We start from the raw sequence: 7,070 nt of genomic DNA, 5'->3' as shown, positions 1-7,070 counted from the left end.
TGATTACTCTGGGGCATCGTATCTCGTCATGTCACGTAATGTCACGCAGTTCAGTAATCCACTGATGGTCGTTTTAAAAAACATCCTCCTCATTATGACTCCAGGTCAACACTGCAGGCATACTCGATGATTCCAGTAAATGGGATATTTTCTGTGAACTGCATCATGTTGGGGTCTCACGCGCGAAGTTTTGTCTTCATTTGTTGGTTTGTTGTTTAACGCCGAACTCAGCAATATTCTAGCTATATGACAAGCATAGTCGCCTTTTACGGCAAACATGGGTTGCTGAAGACCAATTCTACCCCGGATCTTAACGGGTCTAATCTGTCCCCAGGCACCTCGACGTCAGGATATTCTTTTTTGTTCTGGATAACATATTTCCATTGTTTCCTTTTCATTGCAGGTGAACGTCACACTCAGATTGTGTTTGTGTGCGTTGGATTTGTCACAGGGTTTGTCTCTGTTGGTTTCATCATGGCTATTTGTGTTAAAAGGTAAATAATACCAACACGGACTTGAACTAGTATTTGTCATTATGTAAACATCTTATGAGGCATATAAACAAAAGCAGAAACACAACAATATTATCCATTCGCTCTGACTGAGCATTATCTTGTTTTAGGAGGTCAGGACACTCGGGCTCCACGTCTAACGAAGGAGGCGATCGCGATAAGGGCGTGGTCTACTACTCTCAACTGGATGAGTCACGTGTCCAGCAGCCAATCGGATCACCAGAAGGAGATGCTGCTGAACCTAACTACCACATGCCGGATGACCCACGTGACCAGGGAGCAGCAGGATGCAATTACTACCTGGTTCCTGTTCACCGACAGAAACGATAAACCAGCCTTGCTGAAATAGTGTCAATGCTTTGTCTTGCTTTGTTTATTGCACTATTAGTAAGGAGACTGTGTTTTTACAAACCATTTTACATCTTTTACAGTCGATATCGTTGGTGACCACACCTGACATTAACATTGATAGCGTCATCTGATGGAATGTGTAACTCCTCATCCATGTCATTTCTAAGGTTTACTTTTTGATATTGTATGGTGATGTCAAAAGGGGTTTAACGTCGCGTTCAAGATTATGTTTACTTTAATTATAGACGTGCATGCTTTGTTTGTTTGTTGTTAAACGCCGAACTCAGCAATATTCCAGCTGTATGACGTCGGTCTGTAAATAATCGAGTATGGACCGGATAATCAAGTGATTGATATCATGAGCATCGATCCGAGCAAGCTGGACCGATGATATGCATCAACCAAGTCAGCGAGCCTGACCACCCGATCCCGTTAGTCGCCTCATACGACAAGCAAAGTCGCCTTTTACGACAAGCATGGGTTGGTGAAGACCTATTCTACCCCTGATCTTCACGTGCATGCATGTTTGTGGCTACTAGTCCGGGCTTATGCCGGTTTTACAACGCTAACCCACTGAGATACCATGCTGTAGTTTAAAATGGACAACACGGCCTCAGGCGGATTGAACAGACACCGATCCGACCAGTCATGGCTGTATGATGCTGAGCGCCAGGCAGGGTAACAGCAAGTACCATCTTATAACATCTTTTGGTGTGACGGGGCCAGGGGATCGAACCACCGACCTTCCACTCTACGGACCATTGTTTATTGTGCATGGTGCTTGTAGACTATGTTATGTTTGGAAAAGGGTTATGGGAAGGGTTTTGTCGTTTTGAGTTATTATAAACACCTTCTGATGGCATTGAACAGTGCATAAACATCGAGGTCTGAATTTTAGACAAAGGATTTAGGCTCGAAAAATAGAAAATTGGAGCTGCTCTACCATATTTTATTACAGGAACCCTTGATGTAAGCACAGTTAATTCAAGGACAGTTTACAGGACATGATTATTCACTGACAAATTAATTTTTGATTATAAACAACTTGTAAAAGCAATAAAATCTGCCTCCTACCATGTGTTTGTCCATATGTGTATCAACAAGAAAAGAGCCTTATGTTTGTAATTTGTAATGATCATTTGCATCCATTTCACTTATAGGGCATATGTTAAGCACAATATGATGAAAAGTATTACAGATAAATGGGATTTTCGAGGTAGACCTTATCTATACTAGGCACAAAAGACGTGTATAATCTCAAGTTCTTCTGTACCTGACTCAGCTATACAATTTCTACCTATAATCAAAATGGAAGGACCTATGGGTACAGTTTAATTACACCTGTCCCTTTCTCCATTTACTTCCAGACAGTTTGGTTGTTGTCGATGCAGAGAAAACAATCCTTGTTTTGAAAACTTTACTTTGCTCAGTCTGTCAACCCCTGGTCAATAAATTCCTCGACAGACGCGAAACACACATTTGAGTGTTGCGTCCCCGAGTCGTGCCAGGATCCGATTAAGGAATGTTCGAATCCCGCATACGCCCTGATTGTAGTCCTCTGTTTGACACTAATTTACCTGTGGTCGTGGGTTTCATCTGAGTTCTACACAGTGGACACATTTCAGCAGACGTAGACCTCGACAACATATAGAACAAGCTACATCATGGCGTCCTGTAATTAATCAGACAAACCAGTGACTGACATTAAGAGAGACCCCAAAAGCCTTCGGGATCCGATGCATGCAATCAGCCGAGGTCAGCCACCCGATCCTTCATGTCGCCTCCCGAGACAGGCATAGGTTACTCCGGACCTAGTCTAACTATCAAGGATAAAAGATAGGTTACTCCGGACCTCGTCTAACTATCAAGGATAAAAGCGAAAGTATATTGCCCAGTACTAGGAGAAAGCTTCACTCGCGAACACCTGGTGTCATCACTGATTTTCAGTGATCTATTCATATAATTTGTATCCCTCATTTTCCTTTTACGCCCAACATAAGTTGTATCAGTATCACGAGGGGTACACGTGGCTTTATGCGCCTTCTGAAAACCTAACGAGGGACGCATAAAACCTAATGATGAACAGTTTAGTAGTTTAACGAGCCAGTGTCCGGCCGACAAGGAAAACACAAATGACGGGACTGAATATCAGATCCGTTTCGATTAAAGAGCATGAAACATCAAGGCCGGATTTTGACAGATTCAACATTTTATTCAACAAGTGCCTCATTGGCCGTTTTGACACTACTGAGTCGTATTTGTTTGTAGTGAGATACATGACTGCTTAGCTAATGAGCTATCATTGAATCCGGCTGCATATAACTCACGAGCGAGAAAGCGATGTCCCCTCTTGGCCACCATACTCACGATCACAATTGATAGGGAAATATTAACTCACATGATTCGCGTACAGCCATGGAGACGGTCAGCGTGTTTGGATTATTGGTGTAACTGGCGAATTCCTCTCTTTATTGTATTGTAGGCACCACCGCAAAGAGGGACAATAACATTGGACGATTAAGACGTTGACGGAGAGGCAGAAAACATAGGCTTTTTTGGTTGGTTGGTTTGTTGTTTTGTGCCGCACTCAGCTATATTCCAGCCATATGACGGTGGTCTGTATATAATCGTGTCTGGACCAGACAATCCAGTAATTGATATCATGAGCATCGATCCAGCCAATTGGGATCGATGACATGCTTCAACCAAGTCAGCGAGCCTGACCACCCGATCCCGTTAGTCGTTGTGGAATTACCTGCTGAAGATCCGTCTCTGGAGGACTTCGATTTCCCCCCCACAAGAGTGATGCATGTCGGGCTTAGACGACGAAGGCCGCGGGGATTTCGATTTTCGCTTACCAAACTTGGCCGAATGAAGCAAACATAAACTTGAGCTCGGCCACGCTCTGGGACACGTTACTACTCATCTGAGCAGACAATTCCCAATCTGTGATCAGGCGATTCGCCGGCTGCGGGGACGTCGGCAACAGAGTCTAAAATGATCATCCAGGGGTAGACACAGAGGGAAACGGAGCCAGAGACGCCCATCTCAAACCAATCTTACACTGTTATTTGGAGGCCATAGTCCGGTATAAAAGGATATCAAATTGCTTGATATAGTAAGCATATGCTTGACACAGTCTGTGACAAGCATACAGAGAATTTTAATGACTAACTATTGGCAAACAGTGCCACACGAGGTTGCGTGGCGGAGTCTGGTAAGAAGGACAGGCAACTCTGTATGTTGACTTCGAAAATGTCTCTGTATTTAAGGAAAAGTAAGAAAGTTTGACTATAAGAGGAAAGTGGGAGTGTATAATGCCAAAATCAACATGCATGCTGCTCTCGAAATCATTCTGGGTGATACCATACCATAACTCAGAGTTTAATTCATGACAAGTAAGGGTAATACCTAAACTGCAGCTCATAATCATGAATATATTGACCAACGGTTGGCAGTGCACATTGTATACACAGTTTGATAATAAACATTAGCAAATTCAAATATTTCCAGCTGTTCGTGATAGGCACTAGTATGATAATATTACTTTAAGGCAATATACTCAGATTATCAGAATGGCTTTAACTGAGCGGCATTATATAGTTGTTTGGAACGAAAGATGCAACTGAATACATATTACTTGAATAAAGTTTTAAATGAACTTTCAAATGAAATTATATTCACTGGCAAATGCATATTCTGTTTAAAAGACCACGACCCATTAGAGACCTGACAAATTGATATTCTGCAGAGGTTGGGTTTGGGGTGTTATTTTATCGCAAAAAATAAACTGTCCCCGAAAAATCGTGAAAAAATAATTATGCTTCACATTTTTGGAAAAATACAGAAATTGTCTGCCAATGTGACATTGTTGCAGATGTGTTTAAAATATATATAAAATTGTCTGCCAATTTGACATTGTTGCCAATGTGTTTAAAATATATAAAAAATTGTCTGCCAATGTGACATATAAATAATATCTGGTATTGCATCTATAGGTGAAAAAATATCTGGTCTCAAAACAAAATCCCAGACCTCCTCCCTGACTATCTTCAGATTTTGTTGATGAAGTGTTGAATAAGGCTTCAAACAAAACTATTTTCACTGGCGATGCATATTCTATTAAGATATTTGATGAATGTTAAAGAGAAATATTAGACACTGAAATCAGAATTTTAGTAAATATTTCCCCCGCGATCAATAACAGGAAATGTTCATTTTCTCTATTTCCTGTCAATCTTATATGCAGAGTGGGTGAGTTAATGTCTGGGGGAGTTTCTTGTCAGGGATAGAATATATCATATGCCACTGCTTCAAGTTATACAGTTTTGTCCTCTGAAAGGTGCCTTATATTTGTTTAGGTCAGCCGTATTTGTCATAAACTTTCTTTATTTCTGCACATTGAAAACTGCGTGACTCTCTTATTGCCAATGCGACGTTGACTGTATACTCACTCTTCACACTGACGTTGTCCTGAACTACCCTGTTCCTCAAGTCAAAATACTCATCAATAATCTTTGTGAAATAATCTCATGCACTTTTTCTGCTATACTTCAGGTTTCCTCATTTGTGACAGAGTGGATGTGGCAAAAATAGAAGGGGAAATTAATAGCGTTTGTTACAATTGGGGGAGTAAAGAGATCAAGTGTCCCAGAAATGAATCAGTGTTGGTCAAAGGCTTCTTGCAAAGAGCTCATGCAAGTAAGGACGGCGACGACAGGGGTGCAGACGACAGAGCCTGTGTAGAAAAAATCAATGATGAATTATATGACTTTGGGGAATGTTTGTTAAACGCATCGGATGTGCATCAGTAGAGGGCTTATCAGGCAGCGATCACGGAGGTCCTGGAGGAGTGTAGTCAGAAGAGGTACTGTATCCTGGAGAGTAACACTAGTTCCTCTATCCATGGCCTGAAGGACCTCCCAGTAGGAGAGAGAAAGAAACTCCCGTCACATCTGGCTGTATTGCATGAGTGTGTCAAAGGTAAAGAACGTGATATAGCTATGGAAATATTTAGTGCAAGATGTATACCATTGAAGCCAATTGATTAATTACTTCTTTTTCCACAGGACACAACGGATCTGACGTCACAGTCGCGTGTACAGGTATAATAGTTCAAATGTATACCATTGAAGCCAATTGATTAATTACTTCTTTTTCCACAGGACACAACGGATCTGACGTCACAGTCGCGTGTACAGGTATAATAGTTCAAATGTATACCATTGAAGCCAATTGATTAATTACTTCTTTTTCCACAGGACACAACGGATCTGACGTCACAGTCGCGTGTACAGGTATAATAGTTCAAATGTATACCATTGAGGCCAATTGATTAATTAATTTACTTCTTTTTCCACAGGACACAACGGATCTGACGTCACAGTCGCGTGTACAGGTATGCCCTTTGCTACTTCCACCTTTCTAATGGTTGTTAAATTATATTTTTTTTCATCGACAGTGGGAAAAGAAGCAGCTTCAAACACCGATGGGACGCAATCAGGGTCATCAGGTAAGGCCGTTCTTGGTTTGGTGCATGCATGTATCCGTTTGATTCGATTAATAAAATAATATTGCGTGCTTGTTTCAGACACGTCTGTGTATCGGTATATATAACTTGTACAGATACATATATATATACCTCCTTTTGTACACAAAATGTACACATTTGTCAAATTATCTTTCAGTTGAATCAAAGCTTTTTTTCCTTCCTGTTGGCTTTTTGGTTGGATTTGTGACTGGCGGTATTATCTTCATCTTGTATATGAAAAGGTTGGTACCACACCAATACATTTTATTGCATGGACGTTTGTCAATATGAAAGACATTCGTGGCAAGACAAATCTATATTTTCCGAAACGACAAATCTATTTATGATTATCAATATATGTATATTATTAAATTGTTATCACAGAACCATCTATGAATTTTATTTTTACCCAGGAGACAAAGCAACCCGGCCTTTGTTTCACCTTCGCTACGGTTTACCCCTGAAGGGAATGACGCCCTTGAGCCCATCTACTCCTTACCCCATCAACATCGGGAGACGGCTCCCCCTCGCCAACTTTCCACAAAGAGCTGTAGTCCCGATATCCACAACCAGGAAGACCCCGACTACAGTGTGACCCTCAAACCTAACCCCAACCCTCTGTCACTGTCAAACCTAACCATCGACAAGAACAAGCTTCGATCCAACACAGAACCGTG

The sequence above is a fragment of the Haliotis rufescens genome, unplaced genomic scaffold (genome assembly GCF_023055435.1).
Source record: "Haliotis rufescens isolate VD_foot unplaced genomic scaffold, xgHalRufe1.0.p SCAF_5, whole genome shotgun sequence".
Lineage (NCBI taxonomy): Eukaryota > Metazoa > Mollusca > Gastropoda > Lepetellida > Haliotidae > Haliotis > Haliotis rufescens.
This window is presented reverse-complemented; position numbering follows the sequence as displayed.